Here is a 27,255-nt window from a genome sequence, read left to right on the forward strand (position 1 = left end):
ATTCAGTTCAAGTACTTTTGTTTGAGACAACTTTAGATCTGCTCAGAAAAGTTAGACCTGGGGGATAATATGCTTTCTGTTTGTCTATACTCTACATTTTTCTAAAAGCACAGGCTAGTATTTTACAGGAAATGTATGTTTGTTGCTCACTTTTGTTTGCCCTAAACCTAGCTCAAAACCTCACACATGGTCATCACATGCTGTGGAGTAAAATACTAAGGGCATATGTTTCTTTCCGACAATGTATGTTTAGGAAAGTCCATTTATTTTAGTATAATGTATTTTAAGGCTTTATTGGGAGTCAAACTATTTTTAAATAGAATATAATAATGTTGACTATAATGTTGAAATTATTGTAGGTGCATTTAAAATAATAGGATATATATGTGTGTGAATATTGTGTGTGTATACATATATATATAATTTTATCTTCCTTTGCTATTCATTTAAATCTTTTTTCTAAAGTCAATAGTAACTGCTTATATTAGAAACTAAAATGTTATCATCATCATCATCAAGAGCTTTGGTGGGAAAGATATGTTGTAAAGGCAGAAAGCCTTTTGTAAAGTCTTGGAGACATAACAACAGTTACTGATTAGGTATGTTGCACAGTATACTTGCCTTCTTACTATTTACACTTACTACTTACTTACTTCTTACACAGTGTACTTACTATTTTTGGTGTTAAAGTATGTTCAGCATAACCTAATGATGAACAATTTGTTGAAATCTTTTTCATTGATTGCCATATTTCCTCCAAAACACCATTTTATTAATATTTTTATTTCTAATTCAGTGTGTTCTTTAAATTACCAAAAGAGAAAAATTGTAATATAGGGCAATGATTTTGTTTTACATATGTATTTACTTATCTACATAAATATTTTGGTTTAATATAGCATGGTATGAGGCACTGGTAGAGAAAGATGTGAATGCAATAAGTCAAATTTAAAGTTTACATTGTCATTAGTAAAAATGTTTTTATGCGATTTTTTTCCTAATATATATGCTTTTCATCCGGACATCTAGACATCAATGTAGACGTATACATTCATCTACCATTGAGGTATAATGTCAGTTATTTGTATTTATTATAAAATGTTTACTTCATTTGATATAGTATTCAATATATTTTTAAAATATCATATATTACATATGTATATATGTACATATATGTGTGTATATACATATGCAAGTATATGTATATTTGTATATATAATATATATAATCTATCTATCTATAATTTGACTTTCCAGATGCAAATGTAGTATTTCTTAGTCCAAATCTGGAATATCTTGGTAGATTTTTTTCCCTACATCCAAGAAACTGATGCTATGATAATAAAACATCATCATTTTGAAATATTTTTTTAGCTCTGTAATAAAAATACACTTATTTACTTTGACTGATTTACAGACATTTATGAGTATTTCTATTTGATGTTATTTTAACCAGAGAACTTTGCCTTTCTCACTGGTCATGAAAAAAGCTATTCACTCAATTAACTTTATGGACTTTATGTGGTGCCACTCACAATAACAGAAATAGTGTCAAAAAACACTTTGGTTCCAGAAAACTTATAGTTCCAGAACCTTTTGATTCTGGATACCTAACAGCATGGTGACTATAATTAATAATAATGTATCATATACTTGAAATTTGCTAAGAGAATAGGTCTTAAGTATTCTCACCACCAAAACCACCACCAAAAACTGTGTAATGGATATGTTAATTAGCTTGATTGTGACAATCATTTCAAGATGTATACGTATGTCCAAACATTGTTTTGCACAGCTTAAATATATATAATTTTTATTTGTCAATTACACCTCAATAAAGCTGGAAATAAAAAAGATTCATGGCCATTTACTTCACCTCACTTTTTACTTCAGCCTAAGTCAGTCTATCCCTGGTTAGTGACAGGTGCAAAGGAAGCGCTCTGGAAGTCCCTGAAGTAGAATTAATTTGGAACATTAGAAGATGAGTTTCCTGCATCTTCTTCAGTCACTTTTCTTTAAATCAAAGAGCACCAATGGAGAAGAACTGGGGTAGAACAGCCAATAGATTGCTGGAGAATTCAAGAGAGGTGAAACAGTATCAGCCTGCCTTCTCCCAACAATTTCATTGAAATTCGAATATTGTACAATATATGGGTGTGGATGTTCTTCTCTATTATAAGAAAAAGATGTTTTTAAGCTAAAATAGAAAAATAAAAGAAAAGGGGAAATGGGAGTAAAAGAATGAAAAATACAGAGAAAAAGAGAGAAATCGAGAAGTAAAATAAAAAGGAAAAGAAATAGGGAAATATAGAAATCTGGACAGAAAGAGCGAAGAATGAAAGGAAGATGGAAGTTAGAATAGACGAGAAATGGAAGGGAGTGAGGAAGAAAATAGAAAGAAAGGAAGGGAAGAAGAGAGGAAGGCAGGAGGGAAGGGAAATGGATTCTATGCATTTATAGTACAATAACCTATGTGTCTTGTTCCCAGTTTGATTTGTTTCCTCTCCAACATTTACTCATGGATACTGGGCACTGAATGTACTGTTTCTGCTAATCTACAAATTCCTGGTTTTCAATCACAACCCCAATAATTTTTCTCCAATTGTTTCTGTTTGTTTATTGTTTGTTGTTTTGTGGAATTTGTCTTCCTATGGAAAAATGGAGATTGTTAGCAGGGAGGGGTGTGGAAGAAGAGGCACAAATTGGAGGTCAGGAAGGCACTATTACCCATGTCTCCTCACAGCACCCAATGGATGTAAAGGGACACATGACTCAGTTCCATGATGGACACAGACTTGTTATTTGAGCCAGGAAGATAGACAGAAGGGATATAATCATATGCCCGTGTTTTTTTTGGTTTGTTTTTGTGTTTTTGTTTGTTTGTTTGTTTTCTTGTGTGTGTGTGTGTGTGTGTGTGTGTGTGTGTGTGTGTGTGTGTGTGTGTGTGTGTGTGTGTGTGTGTGTGTGTGTGTGTGTGTGTTTTAAACAATTCTTTAGTCACTTCGAGGTGAAACCAGGGTAAGCCATTCCCTGAAGACTCACTGGTAAGTTCTGTTGTAGCTGTCAGGCAGAAATGCCATTTTGAGCAATCTTGAATCTTGACTTGTGAGCATACTTTACTTGTGAGCATAATTCTGACTTGCTCTTCTGGCTATAGAAACTTTAAGTTTTACATAAATATTCAGTAACCATTTCTGCCTCCTTCAGCTGTCAGCTTCAACTTATCTATCTTTAAAAATGTAATAACTTAGATTTGTATAGCGTTTAACTGTTTTTAAGTCAATTTCAGAAATAAAATTTCATTTTGTTCTCAAACAGCCCTTCGGATGTCAAAATTAATATCTCAATTTTAGAGACAAAGGAACTGAAGCCAAAGAGATTAACTGGTTTTCCTGGGATATCTGGACAGCAACATGAAGAAATAAACTTTTCTGATGTCTACATTAGTGAAATGAAGGCTATTTATGTTATTGTTTTGCTTTTCGTTTTATAAGACAAGTATCTGTAGAGGGAAGTTTGTGATCTGTCTAACCACTCCTTTTTCCTTGTAAATAATACCTGGTCTTCCTGGGTTTATCAGTCCCACTACAATTGTGCCTATAAGTGACTCAAGCAAGATTTTTTTTTCTCTACCCTTTGACACATAAGAGTTCAACTTACAAAAGCAACTTATGCTGGTAAAGGGCTCTGGCCATGAAAGAAACCTGGTAACAATTTCACTCATAAATGTTACTGCCTGAGATCTCCTCTAAGTGGTCAGAGAGATTTAGAGAGTCCCAACCCAACTGAAATCAATTCCCCTTCTTCACTGATACTTCCTCATTTTTCACTCCCTTGTGCATTCAGTTACTCATTTACTGATTCAAATGTGTTTGTTGTGCTGATACTTCTTGCTAAGTACAAACCATCTTTCCAAGCCCAGCTAATGCATAGTGTTGTAGCACCCTGAATTTCAGAAATATTTGCCACCAAAGAACAATATTTTTTTTCTGAGGTAAAATGAAGACTGAAGAAAAGAACGTTTAAAACCTCAAAGATAAGAAAAAATGTGTTATGTGACCTGTAACAAAATATAGGCTGTGGGAAACTCAGCTTGCAAGAGATGGTTGAATTCCCATTGCAATTTGTAAGACATTCTTGCGTCATTCCTGTGGTCAAAGTTTTCAGGTGGTGAATCAATCTGACTTTTATATACCTGGTTTGTTAGGCTGTTTTCTTTAAATGATTCATTAAACTGTAAATCCAGAAAGAGGAGCTAGAGAAGGTAGAGTATTTCAAGCATGCTCGTTAAACTCTTCTTCACATAATGAGCAGAGTTTCAAAATTTTCAACTACACTGTCACTAGCGATAAAATACTTTCCTGAGATAAGTATGGTGCAGTTTCCCATTTCTAGAATATATTTGCTGTAGACGGAGAAAACTGATGAGGACCAAGATGCCACATGTTCTTCAGTTTCTCAAATGAATACATGTCAAGCATGAAAAATTATTTGTTTTCCTATTTTGACAACTTTACTATTTCTTTAACTCATATAGTTGTTTACCATCCATTAAAACAAGACATTAAACTCTTTAAAAATATATTTGTAATAAAACTTAATGATAAATGATTTCTACTTGTTGAAAGGAGAAAGTATATATCCAGTTCTTAAATGTGTATTAAATGTGTTTCTGTGCGTTTCTGCTTTACATTAGTCTATATATGTGTGAAATATAGGGTGAACTTTAACATGTTACATTTTTGAAATTATATTTTTGTATCATCATTAAACATACATTTAGATAATACTGAGGGTAAAATACAGCAATTGACATCATGGTGTTACAAAATATAACTGGGTTTGACTGGCTCTTGGTAAGCTGGGATTTCATAGATGGCTCAACCAGTGATTTATGATTTTAGCAATACAAAATAACAGTTATAAGTCTGAGTTTTCTAATTGGCAAAAGAGGCAAATTGTCCACTCATATACCATAGGGTTATTCCTACAGGTAATTTATTTCTATAAATCAATGTACTGTAATATTTATTACATCTTCAATAAAATTATATTTTCAAATATGTCTTTTATATATTTGTTACAATGGACCCACTTTGTTCTCTGAAGAGATGCATATTCTAGCACAACCTATGAAATTAAAAAAATATTGAAGAATAGAAAACATTTTCTTATTTTGAGAGACTGCTTTAGTTGCACTATTGATAACTCCATCATCTTACAGTATGAACATTTGAGCTTTATTTGGTCTAGTTATAACTGAAAATATAATTTTATATGTAACTATTCAATTTCCATAATTCATCTTCTAAATCGAAGCAATCTGTGTTGATGCAGAAATTTTTGGCTAATGTCGGCAAACTTGCAAATATTGAAACAATATAGGATTTTTTTATATTTAAAAATTTTTGCCTAATATTAGTGCTTTCTGCATTCTATCTTTTTGCTCCCCATTAATATAAATAAGCTTTTGAAATATCTGAAGATAAGAGAGATCAAATTCTTATTCAATTTTTAATATATCCTCCTATGTAAACAACCTGGAAATATCTCAATTTCTTTTATGTTAATAACTTTGTGAAGTTTATTCAGTTGCCAAGTATTTTCTCTCTCCTCTCTCTCTCTCTCTCTATCTCACTCTCTCGTGTGTGATATATATATATATATATATATATATATATATATATATATATATGTATAATTTTTACTCATCATTTTTAAGGATTTTTTTCAATACATGTTGGCACTGCAGGTGATTATCTGATTGCCGGCAGGCAGCTGGTCTGTTGTCCAAAGCATTAGATTAGAGGTTGGGACACCTGACTCTCATTAAGTGTGATACTAAGCACTTGTGTCGAGGATTAAATTGTTACAATCCACTGGGGATTATTTACTTTATTTGTAAAAGGAAGGGTTTGGAAATAATTATATTCCTTTACTTTCAAGATTGCATAGTTTCTTGTGATGAATACTACTCATTTAATATACCTATTGCTTCCTATAAAGTAGCTCTATGAGGGGAAAAAAAGCGATTTGAAAAAATAAAACATATTTCACTTTCCAGGTGTCCATGGAACTAGATTACTTGCCATGTATCACACACACTGATTCAATTCTTTTAAAGTTACAAGCTCCGAGACTGAATTAGACACAGGTAAATAACGTGTAGAACAATTTTACGTAAAAATTCAAAAACCTAAAATTTTAGCTCATGAGAAATAAGGAAGGTAAATATTAATAAAGCTAATTTTTACTCTTTGCAATTGTAAAATTATGACTACATAAGCCATAGAAATTTCAATTAAAATGGCATGCAGAAAAATTGTATGCATCCACAGATGGTTTTAAAACAGTGACTTCTGGCAACAGAAAACAATCTGATTATTTTAATCTCTCTCTAATGTTTTCTTTCATCAATTTTTCTTGCTCATTTTTTCTTTATGCCTGGTGGTATCTCAGCACTAAAATTAGGATAAGATTTCTTATATTTGCTTATTTAGATAGTGAAAATGAGTCAAAAGTACATTTCTGTTAGGGAAAAATTATCTCTGTATTATTTCCTACAAATGTATGTGAACCTACAGTTATTCCAAACTTTTAAAAAAAGACAATAAACAAAAAAGGAAAGCTATGAATAGATTCCTGTGAAAAACACTCTGATTTTAAATTGTTGTTGACTAATTCGATTCTTTGTAAACATTCTGTGTGTCCAAGCTCTGCAGGTTAAACCAAATATGTATAAAGAATGATTCTGGACTACTGCCTCCTCCCCTGCTCCCCTCCCCCCAAAATAGAGGTAATGCAATTTTTAACAAATTCTGTATGTAGTATATGCATATGTAAATCAGAACGCTGGAGACTCTTAAGTATTGGGTCCTAATGGATATGCTCTCATTTTCTAAATCCTACCACGTAACCTATAATTACTGCAAGCCTGAGGTAATTCTCATGTTTCTCCATTGGAGGCTGGAGCTTTCCCATATCTCTTGAAAGCATAGATTTTTTTTTTCTTTTTCTTTTTGGCCATTTGTCCCTACTGGTCGTTAAAGTTTGCTTTCTTCCCTCTCTATTTCTCAAGGTATACTCAAAGTGAGTGGGTGTAAGGAAAATATAGGAAAATGATCAGGCTCCCTCAGCTGTTCAGAATCTTGCCCAGCATTTGATGTAAATATGTAACTGTGCACATGCACCCAGGTGTTCCTTGCCTATTGTCTGATATGGATGCGCATGGATACCCAGGTGTTCTGGGTTGTCTGACTCACACCCAGGTGTCCTGAGTTATCAGACTTGAGTATAAAGGACAAACGGCTCAGATCCACAGTGCCCCCCTCAGCCCCTGCCCCAGAGAAGCCCTGGAGGGGCCACAAGGGGCTGCTACTGCTACTGAAGCTGCTGTAAGTTGCTGCTGCTGAGGAAGCTGAGGGCTGAGCTCATGTCTGAATGAAGCATGTCAACTCTGCCAATGGCTCCCAGGATCTTTTTCCAATTACCTAGCTTGTGACCAGTATGTGAGGGGTCTGGCGACCCAGCTGGAACATGAGGGGTCTGTGACCCACTCTGTACAATGGGTGTGAAGGGTCTGTGAGCCCTAGCTTGACAGTGGGTTTTAAACATGTATACCAAATAAATAATTCTTCGGGTGGTGTGAGGAAAATGGAGTCAGTATAGTCAGGCCCCTCGCCTCATATCTGGCTGGGTATGATTCAGCACATCCATTGTAAACAAGTTATGTAAGAGTGGTGTAACTGCATGTGCACCCATATACTCCTTGGCTCGTTGACATTGTTTTGTACTTTTGGTATAAGACACAGTAGCTCTGAACCGCTGGCCAGCAGAGCTTATGTCAGAATAAAGAATGTCTATCCTCTTATTGACCACCAGAATCTTTTTTCACCTACCTGACTCACTACCTGCACAGGATGGGGCAGAAGGGTCTGTGATCCAGCCCAAGTTGATTGAGCTCACAGGATTATTGACCACAATGTAACCAAAGCTCACTTTTCACAGCTGGTTTTCAGGATTGAAAGTAAGTTTTAAGTGCTTCTGTGATGGAGAGGTGTGATCTTTGAGCTTGAACTTTATCTCTGGGATTTTTATAAAGCTTGTTTAGAGAAGGAACAAAGTTTGTGAAACAGTGCCCTTCTGTACTCCCTGACCATCTTGGACCTGGCCTCCACAAGTGGCATAATTCTTTCAAAATTCTCCCACTTCAGGATAAATTCTTTAACCCTGTGGCACAAAACAATAGAATGAATTCAGCAACTGCAATGCTGTGTCTCTCTCATTCAGCATTACTAGATGTGCCACAGATAAACATTCAGTATGTGAATGAATGTACACAAGTATGCATGTGAAGCATTCTGTCATCTCTCTCTCTACAGTTCTATGCTATAATCTGATTTCTAAAACAATAATGTTTTAGCTTCAGGTTTTCCTTAGTAAATTTGTGGCCTATGACTTCTAATGCCATGCACTCAGTTCAAGAGCAAGTTAGAATCCATATGTAATAACAACTTCTATCTACCTGCATCTGATTACAGACAACTCTGCTACCAAGTACTCTAAACCATACTTTGTGATTGAAGTGACACCAGATCACTAAAATTCACAGTTATTGTCAAAGCTTTTTAAATAAACTAGAGCTAAGTGAAAGTCATGTCAATTGTCAGAGGATAACTGCAACAAGGTTGTACTCTCTGCTTCTGCCATAGACCTTTTATATATGAAAGGTCTTCAAAAAGTTCATGTGAAGATTCGTATTATCGTGTAATTTGATTTTCCACAAACTTTTTGAAGTACCCTCCTATTATGCATGTGCATCTACTATACTAAATCGTCTTTTTCAAATCTTCCTAAAAAAAGAATGTCTTTTATTTTCAAGGAAGGCTTTAACTATTGGTACTTCTCATTTTACACGTGGACAATCTGAACTTGTTCAGGAAGGTTTTCTTAAAGTCATCACAAGGATAAAGGTTGCCAAGATAGAAGTCTTTTTGTGACTTGCTGAATACTGCCCAGCACCTGCGTGCGCGCGCGAGCGCGCGCGCGCGCGCGCGCGCGCGCGCGCACACACACACACACACACACACACACACACACACAAGAAACACATGCATATACACAAACACACACACCTACCTATCAACCTTCGCATGTGACCCAAAGGAATCCGTCTGTGGGCCACTTTTATTTAAATGACATAAAGCTGGGTGGGATCTGAATAGAGGTGAAAAATAATATCAAATTCTGGAAGATGTTACTCAGACTATTCTAGGTAAACACTTTGCTGAGTCTTCCCTTATCAGAAAACGAGCCTCTATAGAACTTTATGAAGAATCCTCTTCATGCATCCTGGCAGGATGGAAGGTATTTCAAATACCATCCACGTACATTCAGAAAGGTGTGTTAAATTCTTCCTCTCTCTCTCTCTCTATATATTTTTTTGGCACTCCTCTTATGTATTATCTACCTTTTGAGGAAACTCAGGCATGGAGAATTTAAGTAACTAGAGCCATGATAAGTGACGAGCTCAGTTCAAACCCAGGCAGTCTTACTCTGAACTCAGATGACAGCATTCTGACTGGTGATTGTATTGTAGGCATGATACATGTGTAAAAATGGCTCTCTTACATTCTTATTGATGAAGAAGAGCAGTTGGCATATTTCATGTACCTGAGATATTGATGTAATTGTATGTGGCATTGGCTTTGAGTTCCAAAAGCAATTGATGGGAATGCAGGCTCTTGGAAGAATATCTCTCACAAACACGATCTGAAAGCACTTCACTGCTCTGCCTCTTGGTACACAAACCTGCCCTGTTAAGGGACTGAATTTGTTTGGATTCTAAGAATTTCATAGACAGAGTGATATTGGTACTTATGTGAACTATAGGGAGTTTTGGTGAAAAAAATCAAAGGTAAAGTCAAAATAAATATTAGTTTTCTCAAGGATAGTCAGGTATGAATATCCAGTCATCATAGAGTTAGACACAAGGAGTACGTAAAGAATCTTACTAATTTCTTGGAGTGGCTGAATGCAGCACAATGACGATGAATTCTTGGGTACCAAAAGAAAATGCTGTCAACTGTGAGCACTTATGTGGGATTATGTCTAGATCTAGAGGTCCACTGGGCTCTGTACCTGAACCAGGTTTATCAAAATGCTTCACATCTCCGTCTCTGATGACATGAAAGTAGAGACATACTTGGTTTTCTAAAACTGATGAAGTTTTAAAATACCTATTCCCTAGTGGTCATGATTCCAGGCTGAAGATGTTTCAGCATGGAACAGTTCTCAAGGTAAGACCTGAAGAGAGCTGGGGGTCCTTAAATCTTTTTAAGGTATCATGGAAGTCAAAACTATTTTCATCATCATCATCATCATCATTATCATCATTAAAAAATATTACGTTTTCCAGAAACTACATGACAGGTGATATTGCAACAAATTGAACACAGGAGCTCATGTGAAAATCTAGCTGACATTAAAGGAATTTAGTAAAATATAAATGAATGATACATTCTTTATACATTTCTCTAGAAAATATGGCTGTTTTTCCATAAAAAAATGTTATTTATTGTAACACGTGCTGGTTTATTATTGTTATTTTAAATTAACTAATAAATTTAAAACATTTCACTTTTAATTTCTAATATAGTAAATATTGATAAATATAACCCATATAAGAAAAAGCCCCCTAGGGATGGTACTCAATAACTTTAAAGGGTAGAAAGGGGTTCTGATATCAAAAAGCTTGAGAACTACTGAAACTCAGGAAAACAAAGTTTTCTTGTAATAGCTGTTGGTTGTGTTGTTTTGTTTGTCTTTGACACCCTTGATATGTTATGACTTCAGTGTGTTAAGCCAACTTAAAAGTCCAGTTGCAGAAAGGACGATAGGAAGTGAGTAAATATTTTAAAATATTTTTTGATTGTTAATGAAAGACAACTTTGGCTATGATGGCAATCAGAGTAAAGTGATAATTGAACTTAGCAATGGAGTTTTCCTTCCAGAGAAAGAAAAGAGTGGATAATTTATGTACATATTAAAAAATCTTTTAGATACTTTTCTTCTATAACTGTTAGAAGACATGTATCTGAACTAAGTAATAACTAATAAAGAACATATAACTTTCAAAGCCATATTGCATGTTGTTTTTCAAAGTTCCAAAAAATGACTCAAGTAAAAGGAAGCACATTTTGTCTAGATGGGCATTATTTATATCATTGATCTTCCAAATACAGCATACAAGCTCCCTTACATATATATTGACCTAATCTGATACTGGGTAGGAAAGAACTTTGACAAGATTTATAGGAATATCATATTTTTTATTTCTAAAATAATAAACACCCTTAAAATTAAAATGACTATTTCTAAAGATGATTTTTCTGACATAGTTAAAGAAAGGAAAAATGATTTTGATGAAAGGTTTTATGTGTGTGAGCATAGGTAAATTTTAATAAAACTTCATGATTTATCTTACAAATTTGAATATGGCAATTTGCAATTTTTCTTATCCCTACATGACTAAAGTGTTAGACTTTTAGACATAATATTTGCAGTTTATAAAGGTTTATTTTATAAAGCTTAACATAAAATGTTCCTTGTAGCTGTAGCATTCTTGACATTTTACATTTTGTTTTAAATGTTGTTTTAATTAACGTGCTAAAGACTCTTTTGTTATATCAATTATGTAGCAGAAGGATTTCACTCTTTTAAACTCTCCTCAATGTCAGTGAGTGCTAAGTCGATTATATTCTTAGCAACAATTCAATATGTAATTGTTATAAAGAAGAATCATTGCATATATAGTTTCATGCATGTATTTATGTGGCTATCTTACTGTCCAAATCATGGTGAATAGTAAAATAATATAAAAAAAAAAAGATGACTATGATTTGCATGAGATAGACAGGGGTCCATATCACCTATATCATAGTGAAAACATACACGTATTCGTAGCTCGGATGTTTAGTATGAATGATAAACTTTTCAGAGATTCTATTTTTGTTGTGTTGAATCTTACATTGAATTAATTTTTAAGTAACTAGTATTATTTGATTATTAATTAGAAAGAATATTTTTCAAAAATCCATATTATCTGCAAAAACTACTTTTATGTCTAAAAGAAACAAAACAGTAGTTTTAGCTGACAACTTGCAGCAAAAAATATCATTTAGAAAGCATATGAGGCATTTTAGATATAAGAACTTTTTTATCTTGGCATCTTGCAAAATATCAGATTGCCAAATCAGGCTTGCAAGAATCAGATATCTTAGTATTGACTTTACTAATAATTTCAAGTATGCAGGTAATCACAAGGGGCACACCTGAAGCTAAAAGAGTCCAAATCCACCAACACAACTCTTCAGCTACTCCTTATCTTAAATCTTTGTCCTACATTTAAGTATTTTCATGTCTGAAGTCTCCAAGTAATGTATGCAGCCACTTTTACTTACACAAAAAGGAAACATTTTATCATGAATCAGCACCATTTATAGTTACATAGCTTACTTGATATTTTTCAGGGAGTCATTTCCCATAAATCCATAGTTTCCAGGTTTTTTTTTTACTATAAGCAGCCTAGACAGACCACGTACATCCTGTTAAAGGTGTCCATTGCTATGGACTCTCCCACAAGCAAATGCCATTGATTTATTGCCAGGTGGTCTATCATTAGTATGTTTACAAGAGATTAGGCTGTATTAATTTCCTTTCCTCTTTTCCAGGGTTATTCCTTTGGTAAAATTAGAGAGTGTATTTTAAACTGCTGCTAACCATCTCTTCCCTACTTCCATTGATTCTTAAATTGCTTAGATTTTGGCCAGCTAATATTTAAATAGTGATAAAATTGTTAATGTGACTATTAGAAAATTTTATCTCAGATGTTTCCAAGTTTTTCAGATATGATAACACATTTTAATCTGAGTAATAAACACTTAGAAAATTCCCTTATTTGCATCATTGTGATCAGATATTAAAATTTTAGACCTAGAAGCTAACAGAATTAAAGCCTAGGGAACTTAGGCATTCCCTAATGTTTTACATATGCTTAGTAGAAATGCTTATTTCATATATAAACTATAAGTCAGTATTCTATCCACTTTACTATCATAAATCTTCAACTTGGTAAATCTTATTTGCAAAGTTAAACTTAATTGTTATTATTCATTTTTATCCATTGAATTTCACTGTTGGTAGATACTTTATATTTTTTAGAGATTTATTTTATTTTTACAAGAAAAGTAAATTCACTGGCACAGAAAATTAAAGAGAAAGCTGGACCAAAAGTAGCACATAAAATTATCATGGAAAAAAGTAATGCTATAAAACAACTTTTTCATAATTGTACTTCGCTTAAATTTAACTTTGGATAGCCATAAAATCTAGTCTAAAATACTTCTGATATCTTTAATATTCCTTCTCATGAAGTACTGAATGTTACTTTATAGAAGAATATTATTCTTTATAGATGAATAAGAATTGTACGGGAGTGTATAAATGTTGTATTGCCTTTACTGACATGACTGATGGCAAAATTTATCAATAAAGTCTTCAAGAATATTTGCCAATCCACTTCTTTTTCACTAGGAAAATGGACTCTCTCTCTTAGAAAATGAACTACAGAAGACTTTCATGTAGTAGCCACTCAATCAGCACTTTAAGATGCATAATGTGGGAGATTTATCAATAGATTAGGACATTAGCAAAAATACATGAGCATACCATTGATAAGAATAAACAAACTGAAGACAAAAAAGATAAAACTTTATATTTACAATTAAAATGTTTGTGTTAATGTCTGTCATGCCATTTCTATAAAAAGTGGCTTCCAGTTATACCAGAGAGAGAAAATGAATTTTATATCTGAAAGACTGCTTATGAAGGTTTTGAGCAAAGCATTCTGTGAAAACATCAGGAACAATTGTCAAAACAGATAACTGAGGTTATTGCAACTAGAATGTGTTACTTACAGAAGCTAATCATTTCTTACTGTTTATACAGGAATGTAATTTTTTAAGAGTAAAAATAGAGATTGAATGTTTTATTCATTCAATATGAAGCATTGCTGGATTAAAATCATAAAATGCATAGTTGTTTGTTTAACCAGATCAAGATTAAAACAGTCAAACATTTTCCCCATCCTGTAAACCAGTCTTTTGTAACTCTTACAATATCTTAAACATCTGAAAGGGATGGGACACAGTAAGATACAACATGAGAGCTCACTGAAAAGACAACTATTTGCACTATATCTTTGCTCTATTTAAAGGGTGATGATAATGTTTTATAGAAAAGTTCTGGAGCAACAATCTCTTCCACCTGCCTTTCTATTTTGCCTCTCAAAAATAGAGGAAAAATAGAGGTATCTAGGTAGAGATGTAGAGCTGTGTATGTAAATCCTTAGGCTTTGTCCATTATAATGGCATTGCTTCACAATTCTGTCAAGACTGCATGATTAGTATCCAGAAAAATACATGCAAATGTCACGTGACTTTCCATCGGAGAGGCTGACCTCAATTTTCTATTTCTCCATTCTTTATGTCTGTATTAATACATATTCTGTTGCTGATAACAGAATATCTGAAACTGAATAATTTACAAGAATTTGAAATTGATTTCTTACAGTTTTGGATGCTGGGAAGTCCACAGTCCAGGGGATGAATCTGGTATTAGCCTTCTTTTGGGCGGCAACTGTCTACAGGGTCCTGTGGTGACAACAGGCAATCACATCATGGAGATGGCAAGAGCTCTCTCATGTGCTTTCCTTATAAAGCCACCAGTCTGCACCCACAATAACTCATTACTCCATGAATGGACTAATCTATTCATGACAACATAGTTCTCACAATCCAATCACCTCTTAAATGCCCCATGTTTCATTATTTTGAATATTTCAGTACCATTATTGGATTTTCCACTCTCTTAACACTGTTACAATGGGGATCAAGTTTCCAACACATGAACTTTTGGGGGACACCTTTGGTCCATAGCACTGTTCTTTGATTATACACGCTAAGCAATAGTCTGGCTGGCTGCCCATTGCCATTGGCTTTTCCTGCTTCCCTATCCTGTTTCTGATTCCCTCGTTGGTCCCTCCTGGGAGTACTTCCTTCGTAAATCACTTGTACTTGAATTCTTGCCCTTAGCAGTATTACAGTCTATTGGCTATTGCCATATAACCCTGTAAGGGCCCTGACCATTTCAGACTGGCTGCCATCCCAAATGTGCCACCCATATATGTTAATTGCACTCACCTTGCCACTGGTAATGGAGGAACCAGTTTTGTAACGCCCTTTTTTTTTCCCCTCCATCAGCCCTAACATTTAAAAAATAAATGACAATCTATTGTTACCAGCAATATCAGTCTCTCTCAAGCATATCAGACAATCTCAGAAGGTCCAGAGGAATCAAGACATGTAGGATTCTACCCAGATATCTCCATTTCAGGTTTCGATGTCGATACCTTCTCTATCAGGCCCTGACATTGGCATGGGAGAATTGCTGAGCCTGAAAATGTTGCCTTCTCTGAAATCTGACTACTCATTCCTTTGAGTCTTGTGCCTACATTCTGCTTTATCAGTTCTCCAGCTGTAGGTGATGAGGGCCTCTCTACATGCAGTCACGGAGCCTTTAAGCATGCTTCATGGTTATAGTCAACTGGCCTGAAACTCTCATATACTCCTTATCATGCAGCAATGGTACTTAGCAGCAACAACCACCTGGTTCCACTGTCCTTATCATTTCTAGGTTACTCATATCACACAAGTCAATGCATCTCTTTCTACCTATGTCATGCCCCAATTTGCCACAGTGTAGATCTTCTGCAGGATGGAGCCACGTGGGATGAAGTATGCCAGCGTTCACTGAGTTGCCAAATCCGTCTGGGTTAGCTCTTCCACACTCCGTAGCTGAGGGCGATGAGAGCTGCCCCTGGCTGCCGAGCCTGCTGAAATAGCTCCTCCTCCCCACGGAGCTGACAGGGGTGGGGCAACATACAGCTCAAATGCTATGGCCTCCCACTGTTCTCACTTTGCCTTGTAGATTTTGTTGAATAATTGCCTCTCTGTTTGTTGCAAGGCCTTTGCCCAGTGTCCAGAGACTTTGATTGTCTTTACTAAGTTTGACTAGTTATGTAGATCATCTCTGGGAAAGAGTTTTCCTCAAGCTCCTCATACTACCATTCAGGTCTTGCCTCCCCAAGGCAGCTTTGATCCCCTTTTCCCAGCTTTGCACATCCATCACCCCTTGCCAAATTCCCTGTGTGTTACTATGACTTGCACCTGCAGCCTATATTACGGAATATCTTTGAGCCACCAGAACCCCATCACCCACATGGAGTCACACCTACCTATAACTTTATATCACCTTGCTGTTCCTGAGGAAGCCTGTAGGCAATGGTTACTTGATGTGGACTGTAAACATGCTGCTCATTTGTCTCAACACAGAGCAGACTCCTAGGAATACTTTACAGTCCACAGTTCTCCCTGGCATCAGTTAAATTTGGCTTCTCCTACTTCCCTATCCTGTTTTCTATTCCTTTACTAGTACCCAGGAGCACTTCCTTAATAAATCACCTGCACTTGAATTCTTGGCTTAAAATCTTTTGCTGAGGGAACTCTGATTAAGACAAGTATTTTTGTGACATGCCTATGACTTTGCAAGAGCAGCACCTGATAAAAAGCAGTGAGTTCATGAAAGAAATGGGCAAAAAAGGGACAGAACCTAGTATTAGAGTCTTAGTAAAGAATTTCACTTCAGGAAGTAATAAACAAGCAACAGCTACAAATTTGTTAAATGACTCAATTAACTCTCTGCCAGGTTCGGAGCTACAGAAAGTTCATTCTGTTATAAAACAATGAAATGATAGTTTGCATTGTACAGGATTTTAAAAAGTAATGGATATGGGGAACCCTACACATAACTATATTCAAGTCATTCTGGTTTATCTGTTCCTGGTCAACAAGTTGACAACAATGGAATTCAGGTAATAGATCTATATCATGAGCCTTCCCCAGAAGGTTAGCAGAGTTATCTCTTAGTTACAGAGATATGTCAATTCCAGGAGTATGATAGCACAGTGAATCTATGGATATTTAACTAACAATCAAAGAGGGAGAAAAGATCCCTTTAACTTCCATAAATGACTATTTACTTTTATTGTTAATATACTGATTTAGGAGACTTTCATCAATTAAAATTTGATCCGTGTGTGTGTGTGTGTGTGTGTGTGTGTGTTTGTGTGTGTGTGTGTGTGTGTGTGTGTATGATTCTAGTAAAGGATTCTGCAAAAATCTTTACACAGATTTTATAACAAAGAAATTGTTATAAAAATGATCTTAAAAGGAGTACTAAAATCTTTTCAGAGGGTACGTTGAGGAGGGAGATGGGCAGGACAATAGCCTGTGGACCTGATAACAATAAACAACATAACTTATATTTCAGCCACTGGGATAGGTGGGGGGAGGCCAGTGAAATTAGTGTAACACAGTAAATAATCAAAGATTATAATAGGGCTTCTGTAGTCTGTTGATTTTTTTTGGAAGTAATAGACTTGTCAGAAGTTATTGTCTTATCAGCAGAAGCCTGGAGCATATATACAATACCTTCTACCATGACACAAAGTAGAAATAATAAGCCAGTCCAGAATATTCATGATCAGTTGCAACAAGAACATTTTTCAAATTGGGTAGTAGGGAATAAATGTGATATTGTCTTATTTTATCAATGTTCACAAGTTGGATGTTAACTCTGAGCCTATAGTTGATAGAAAACTGAGTCTAAATTTTGAGAAATTTTATATGGAGCAATATGTAAATCTCCACTGTCAGAACATCACCTCAAATTCCAGCAATAATGGTTTATTCTTGCCTGACTTTACCCAGGTACTGAGTTTCCCCAGGTATTGAGTAGATTAACTTATAAGACACTCCAGGATTATATTAATAAATTTAATTAACGTAATTCATCATAAACTCCCTAGTTAGTATGTGAATCTGGCATATTTCTCCCCTGTTATTGCTAAGTTCCTATTTTGTGTGGGTTTGACCTAGTTCACAATTGCTTAGTTTTGGAGAATCATGCCATTTTTGCTTCCACAGTGCCCTTCTATCTTTTGTGGTGCTCATGCTACCACCACCTGGGATTTCTCACTTATCCCTAGACCCCAGTACTAGGCATTGGCTACCGCAGCAATTATTTGGCCTGCTTTGCTTATGTAGAAACCTGTGGTTTACCCACAGATCAATCCCTAGGGGAAGAAAATGCATTCCTTATCACTTTCAGTCACCCCCTTTTTCATCCTGTTTTCTTGAAGTTTTTTTTTTCTTTTTTCCTGTAGTCTCAGGCCCTGTTCCCTCCATCCCAGCAGAGTATTCTTTCAGCCTCATGCGGAAGCATTTTCTCTTCATCTAATCCCTAGGATCGCCTCCTTTTACGTCTTCCAGAATACATCATTAGCCCTTCCTTCTTTGCTCTAAGGTTGTAGAAGAAAGTGACAACTTGGCTTTAGTTAACATGCCGTATAAGTTAACTGGAGCATCACTGGAGGAGCAGTAAATGACTGCAAGAGTGAAGGCTCTATGCAATCAAGATAAAGTACTGTCCAAGCTGACTCTTAATTAACGCTATATTAACTTGCTAATAAACATTGTCTTCATTAAGCCACCGCATCAGTATGACTGTGAGTAGTAGTTATAGCAGTATTTATGGTTACTTTGTATATATGCTTATATGTATGTAGATTTATGATACAAATAACTATTTTCAGAAACTGTATGTATTTCAATCAGTAATACATTATCAATAATTCTTCATCCTTTTTATGCCTCTGTAATGTACTGAATAAGTAACTTCATCACATCTTGATAATAGTCAGTACATAACTGGATGGGCCCAAAAAACAATTGTAGTAAAGTTCCATCTGGCTTCTGCACCTGAAATAGAGTTGGCAGACTTTGGCACTGGTTTCTCTATTTTCTGGTTCTTTCTCCCTATTTATACTGTAATTCTGATTTACTTTAAATTTTTATGTTCCCCAGATTTCCCTATTTATGGCTCTTTTTGAGATAGATATTCTTTCAGTTAAAAGTGACTTTTCAACTGGCTTGTGCAAAAAGATAATTTATTTGCTCAGGTAATAGGTTAGTCTAGGAGTGGCTGGGCTTCACTATGGTACTAAAAGGTGTCACTGAGATCCAGTTATACCCTCTCCAGGACTGACTCCACTTTCCTCCTCCATGTATAGGCTTCATTTTTATGCAAAATATGCTACCAAGAAGGCAGGAGCAGAGACAGACTGTGAATTTCCAGATGCAAACCTGGGGGAAAACTAACTGGTTTTCATCAGTGAAGTGCCAGAGTAAGAATAGTAATATTTTGGCTCTGATAGTTCACATTCCTGTTCAGAGGAACTTAGCCGTGGGTGGAGTATGCTGACTCCCCTAGGTCAGTGTTTGGCAATGGAAATTCAGGACAGGACAATTCTTTGTGCAGAAATGTCTGGGTATTGGATGGTGTTTAACATCCCTTTATCTAGAAAAATAAATACCTATAGCATCCCCTCACAATGGAGAATGACTAGTTTAGACCACTCAAGACCCATATCTGAATGGAGTGGAATCCATTTGACATACTGTCATAGGCTCAGAGTACAGGAAAATAGATTTCTGATAGGGAATTCATGTTTACTATTTAATGAGAAAAATATGAATAGCGGTTGCAGTGAATGAATGCCCACTATAGGTTTTTTCAATTTCTGTAACATCTCGTTAGGTATTATCATCCTTCAGATTTTAACTCTCAGTGGCAGGCTAACAGAAGGATTCATTTGCTGAGAATCAAGCAAATATATAACATAACCCCATCTGACTTTGCAATCCTGTGGGGTCTAGTTCTGAGTTTATCATTTCCCCTTCATTCCAAATTTGTTCTTTCACTGTAATTCACTTTCCATTGACTATTCCACCGACTATTCAGCACATTCTGTACCCTCCATATCAAGTAAACACCAAGTTGTATCAATTATGTCTCCTAAATATTGTTATAACACATCTTTTCCACTCACTTATTATTGTAATATCTGGAGTTATCAAAAAAGCTTAAGTGAATTATTGCAAAACATGATTTCTCCAACTTATTCTGGCATTTCCCTATTCATTGAGTATATAACTGCTGAAGTATTATTTCATAACTCAAATGTGATTATTTCATTACCTTGATTAATATTAATCAGTGATTCCTGATTATCTACAGGAGGGGTCGACCAACTATAGCCTGTGGATTAAATCCACTCTGCTGTCTGTTTCTGTAAATAAAGTTTTATTGGTACACAGTCATCCACATTCAATTGCACATTATCTATGGCAGCTTTCATGCTGCCAGAGCAGAGTCGAGTCATTGTCTTTTACAGAGAAAGTATGTTTACAATTGGTCTATAGAATAAAACCCTGGTCCATAACCATGCCCTATAATACCCTCTAACATTTTGCTTCTATTACCACATCTCAGCTGAGGCAGTATATGGTAACAGATGCTTTAGATTGAAAGAGGATATGTTTTTTCTAGGGTGAATTTTTATTTTACAGCAGCAAGGTAGGTCAATAGCAAGTTTAACTTTTCTGGTTGGTGCATTTGGCATAAAACTCAAATTTTTTGTATTACAAATATTCCTTTCTGGTGATCTAAGAAAAAGTAGTACTGAAAGAAGTCTGAGGGAAAAAAAAGTACTATAATGAAATAATCGAACAAAAATTATTTTTCTTTTAAAAAATACTACATACAGAAACAAACAGATGAGGAGTCTTCAAAAAGTCCATGGAAAGATTCATATTATCTTTTATTTAAATTTTCCACAAACTTTTTGAAGTACCTTCAATATAATTTCCCTTTTTCAAAATTAGTCTTGGATTCTGCTGAGCACTAAAACTGGGATCCATCTGTAGACATATGTGGCAAGTTTTCTTTAGTTTTTTACTTTCCCAGTTTTCCTCAAGTTACACAGAAAGTATCATATCGGTCCCTTTCAGAGGGACTAACACTCTTCTAAGAGATGCTTGTTGAGTGGGCCTACTTCTGTTAGGAAACCCACTACTGGCAATATGCTTACAAGTATGATGTCGCCTCAGGTATTTGCAGGTGGAACTTCAAGCATTCCTCTCTGCAGTTGATGATTCCAACTTTTGATCTTCAGTTCCGTGGAAAGTAAAAAAGAAGAGAAAACATCTGGAATGTGCATTGTGCAGTTGTGAAATAGATAGTATGAGTGTTTCGAGTGTGTTAGCTTTTGCTCTAGTGGGGGTTACAATGAATTCTATCATTATTGTCCCTGGTTACAGTTGCCTGACTCTTCAAGACTCCATTTCTTCCAAGCACCACTCTGTAATCTGAAGACATAAAAAAATATTCTGCCTGAAATGAAGAGCCAGTTCTATCTATACTCTATTCCTTCACTTATATTTCCTCTCAAGGTTGAGAGAAATTTTCCTAAGGTTTAATGCATATAACTACTCAGGTTGAACTTTATTAACATATAAAAACCAGTTAGTCAAATCCTTCAAATGGGCAGACTTTAATTTTCCCTAAGCATTTTCATCAGTAAGCAAGTGTTTTCATTTGAAATGACATCTGTAATTGACTGTAACGTTGTATGTGGGTAGCTCTAAATAGCCAAATAGCTTTTAATCTACCGTGTGGTCCCTTGGAGTACCACTTATTTTCTGGAAAATAACTTACTACAGCACAGACACGCACTACTTCCACAGATATTTTAGGTTTTAAATTATTGTGTTCTTTTAAAATATTAGTGGATTTGCATGTGCTAGAATGCATCAAGGCTTTATGTCTCACTAGCTGTGACATTCCTCATAGAAGCTATGAGAATGCTTGGGGATTAGCATTGTTTACTTAAATACTGATATATGGGCTCTCCTCAGCAGAACATTGGTCCTTTTTCTTGGAGCACTTTTATGAATTCCCTTCTGACAATTGTTTCCTCATAATCTCTAAAAATCTACAAAGATTTACAATATTGATGTATGGTATAAGAATATTGCTACTTCAGAGTCAGCGTGATAGACCAAATATTTTGAGAGTAGAATTAAAATTAGCCTCTACGGTAACATTTCCATCACAAATTGTTTAGTGTCATCTTTCATTTTCTAACATTCTGCAAATTTATTAACAAACTACCATGTACTGGATATTGTTCTGCACTGTACATTAACAATGAAAAAACATGCAGAAATTTCTTTCCTTATGCAGTTTATGGAACTCAAACACTAAGCACCTGCTTCAGTTTTAGAGTGAAATATAGTCTTTCCTTATAGTCATCACTCACAATTTTCCAAATAATTAAAATGCAGTATCAAAATGAAATAGCATATATCTGACTAGGTAATGCTCCTGGTATTACTAAAACAGACACCAAATGGAACCGAATAATGGGGAGACATATTATTAGTGATGTTGATAGACGTATTATTAGTAACAGCAATATAAAATTGAATATATTTATTTTAAAATGAGACTTTGAAATAAAAAGCACAGTTTGGAAAATTATTTTACTTATATTTTAGAAGTATTCAACTGCAAACTAGCAATTTGTTTTTGAAAACTTTCTTACTCAATATAAATAGAGACATATGATATAAATAACCAAGCAAATTTGAATGAACATTATTGAAATACGAAAATATAATTAATATAGTGAAAATAAAAGAGAACATTTAAATAGTTGATGCTACTTGAAAAGAACTAAGGATAAAAATTCTGCTTCCATTTATGTTATAATATCCATGCTAGGTAGGCAGTTTAATTCATATAATGACTAATAAGCATGTTGCATTATAAAAATATATTTGTGCATTCCTTGGAAGCTGAAGAAAGCAGCATTGCGAATATTGGTCCCTATTGGAATAAGCAGTTTCTATTCTGGATCTTTCGTGAAATGGCTATCCTCTGGAAAAAATAAAAGATTTGTGGGACTTATTTATCATGCAAAATAATCTACATAAGGCATAAAGTTGGAGAGAAAATAGGACAGATAATTTAGTTCTAATTTTTGCTTTACTTTTGCATGAGTTGCTGAGCAAATCGCATAATCTATTTGCATCCAAGTAGGTTAGAAGATTAGATAAAAGAAAAAGAAGATCCGGGTAAGCGGGTTTTCAGGGTGGTTCTGGTACGGCTAGCTGCATGGAAGCGAATGTCAGAGTAACTTCAACAAGAAGCTGAAATTGGAGCTAAGAACTGATGGAGGTGATGGATGAAGGTCCACAGTATTTTAAACCATGCTTAACCGGAAATAAAGGATTAGGGTCAAAATTTAGGCAAGGTAGGTGAGGATGTGAAAAGGAAACAAGTGAGAAAACGGGAGGAAAAAATATACAGTATAGAGTTGAATGATTGATAGGGTGATATGGAGCAAGTTCTAACAGCCAAATATTATGAGCTGATCATACCCATGTGTTAGGATCCAAGAAATGTCCATTGAAATAATCAATCAGAAATATTTGGTCCCAAGGTATCCCCCAATTTAAAATTCCACCACTCAACACTTCCTATTTTGGTTTCTAAAAGGTTTAGTTCTTCAAGATCCCTTAATAAAATATAAGTAAACAGAACAAGCTCCTGTTGGAGTGAGATCCAAAAGGAAATGCAGAGAAGCATCATAGACTTTCAAAATTTTTCTAATTTGATTCCTAGGCTAACTAGTTAACTATTTCCTCATCCTTACTATCCTGGGTAACATTTAACAAAGTGCCCATGTGGCCCCAAAAGTTACTATTAATAGTAACTGTTCAGCAGCAGGTGCCCTCCTCCTGGACTTTGCTGAAGTTGCTCGTGGTCGGTGTTTCTTCATTTCACCTGCACTCTCCCTTTCATATCATTTGGGTTCATGCTTCCTCTGTATGGGTCCACTGAAAATAATAATCCTCACCACACATCAGCAAAAGTAAAGGGCCACCAAGTCCCCAGCCTCCTGCATTTTTCATCCTTCTCTTTCTGGTCATTGTCATTCCTGGTAACTAAAAATATTATAAGACTCATGTTCTGATGGTGAGGTGCCTTTCAGAACAATGCACTCTGATTATGATTATGCAACACAGAATGTGTTATTTTCATTTTATCATTTCTGTTGAACAGTTTTACATTTCTGGGGAACTAAAATGTGCCAATCAAAATGTACAATAATTAATTGGCTGTGCCTAGAGTTTGTTTAAAGGCACATCCAGGTTTTGTGAGGCCTGAAGCTCATACAATTGGTGCAATACTTTCTAAAAAATGCATGTAACATTACTGCAACTAAATTAGGTACAAGTTCCAGAAGGGTTCCATGCAGTGGGAAGGCCCTGAAGCTTAATCTTCATTAGCTTCATATTAAATCTGCCTCTGTACAAAATATAATTGCTCCTCACTTATTAGCAAGCATGGTTGGAATTGTGGAATCAGCACTGGCTGGACCTGAAGCATCAAGGAAAGACTGGGACTGGCTGCTGCTATCTGCTCTCTGATTGCTTTCACAGACTCTTGAGGCTAAGGATGCTACCACTAAAATATCGTTTAAAGAGCAGAAGAGGTCTAGGCAACAACCAATCCCAGTTGTTTACTTTTTAATTTAACACTCCCTACTGTCTCTGCATTGTAGTGTCTTTTATTAAAAGGTCCACACTTACTGGCACAAAGCACAGGCTAGATCTTCCTTCTGACAGTTCAAAAATGAAAAACTTTTTTGTCTGCATGCATCCTAATACTAAATATTTTTTTAAAGTCCTCACATACTACTACATCATTTATTCTACTATTAATTATTTAAGTATCTGTTATGGATTGAATTGTTCAAAAAGATATGTTGAACAATTCCTCAGAATGTGAAATTATTTGGACAAAGGTCATTGCAGATATAATTAGTTACTATGTGACAATAGAGGCAGAGATTAGTGTGCTGCAGCTGCAAGCCAAGGAATGCTGAGGGTTGCCAGCAAAACACTCGGAGCTAGAAAGAGGCAGGGAAGGAGTCTCTGTACAGATTTCTGAGGGAGTTTGGCCCTACCAACACATCATGTCAGACTCCAAGCGTCCAAGACTGTAAAAGAATACATTTCTGTTGCTTTATCCCACCAAGTTTGTAGTATGTTGTTATGGCAGCCCTAGGAAACTAATATGACATCTAATCCCAATTATGGGGGCTAAGTGATGGGCATATAGCAAGAATACGATGACATACTGCCTGTGCTCATGCAGTTAGTCTACTGAGGAACATTGACTACAAACAATGTCTATATTGATTTATCTAAATCTACCTATCTATCAAGTCACAAATACAATGAAAGGGTAATCAGTTCTTCAGATTACAGTTTCTTCCTTTCTAACATATGAATAAAATATCTAACATGCAGATTTTGCTCTGACTATTAAATAAAATAATGCATATATGAAACCCTTTGTAAGCTAGAAAGAAAATCAAATGGAAGACAGTGCAATATAGTTAAGGGACTAGATTAAGCCAGATGCTTTTGATTGCAAATGACAGCAATCCAGCCAATCATTTGGAATCAAACAAAATAACAACAACAACAACAACAGCAACACCACCACCACCACCACCACACACACACACACACACACACACACACACACACACACACACACACACACACACACACACACACACACACACACACACACACACACACACACACACACACAGGAAATTTGACAGAAGGCTTGCCCATAAAGGCAAACTGGCTGTGGAAAAAATCATTTGTGGCCAGTGGATAAAGAATCATATGAGAACGTATAACAAACCAGTTGAATCACGTGGCTAGAGCAATAGAAGGGCATTTTGCACAAAAGGCAAGGAATATTGGTCAAACAATATTTATTCAAAAAGCATATAATTTTGCGCTCTCCACTTACATTTAAATCATGGCTCTTCCACTTACTACTAGATCTTAGGTGAATTAGTAATGTGAAACTCAGTGCATAATTTTTCAGACTAAAATAAAGATAGTTATCTTGAAGAGTTATTGTGAAGATTAATTCACAAAATAAATTTAAAACACATTTAATTAATTATTTTTTAAATAGACATAATAATTGTACATATTTATGAGGTATAGTGTGATGTTTCAATACATGCATACAATACATAATGATCAAATCAGGGTGGTTAGTATATTCATTAATTCAAATTTTTATCATTTCTTTGTGTTGGTAACATTCAAAATTCTTTCTTTTAGCTATTTAAAACAATAAGAGTTACTGTTTATTATAGTAACTTACAGTGCTATGGAGCACTGGATCTCCCTACCCACACCCTACCCTCCCCAGCCTATAGTAACCACTGCTTTTATTCTGCTCTCAAACACCATGAGATCAAAATTTTTACATTCAAAGTGAGTGAGAAAAGTGGTATTTATCTTTCTGTGCCTGACTTACTACACTTAACTTAAAGTCCTCCAGGTTCATTGGTGTTGATTTCATTTTTTTTTATGACTGAATAGTATTCCATTGTATATATATACTACACTTTCTTTATCCATTCATCTGTTGAACACTTCTCTGATTCCATATCTTGACTATCGTGATAATGCTGCAGTAAATGGGGGTGTAGATATCTCTTTGACATACTGATTTCCTTTTCTTTGGATATAGATCCTATAGTGGGATTGCAGGGTTATATGGAAGTTCTATTTTTAGCTTCTTGTGGAATCTCCATACTGTTTTCCACATGGCTCTACTAATTTCCATTTCCACTAAACAGTATTCCATTTTCTCTGTGTCCTTGCCAGCATGTTATTTTTTGTCTTCTTGGTAATAGCTATTATAACAAGAGTGAGATGATATTTCCTTGGGGTTTTGATTTGCATTTCCCTGATGATTAGTAATGCTGTTCATTTTTTCATATACTTGTTGGTCATTTGTATGTCTTCTTTTGAGAAATACCTATTCAGATCCTTTGCCAATTTTTAATTACATTAATTTTTGTTAGTTTGTTTTGTTTTGTTTCTGTTTTTGCTATTGAGTACTTTAAACTTGTATGTTCTAGATGCTAATCCCTTATTGGATGAATAGTTTGAAAATATTTTTCACATTCTTCAGGTTGTTTCTCGACTGTGGATTTTTTCCTTGCTTTACAGAAGCTGTTTAGTTTTCTATAGTCCCATTTGCCTATTTTTGCTGTAGTTGCCAAACAAATACAAAAGGAAGCTCATAGAAGCAGAGACAATGCAGTGAGCAGAAGCGAGCTTAA

Source organism: Cynocephalus volans, chromosome 13 (genome assembly GCF_027409185.1).
Source record: "Cynocephalus volans isolate mCynVol1 chromosome 13, mCynVol1.pri, whole genome shotgun sequence".
NCBI lineage: Eukaryota > Metazoa > Chordata > Mammalia > Dermoptera > Cynocephalidae > Cynocephalus > Cynocephalus volans.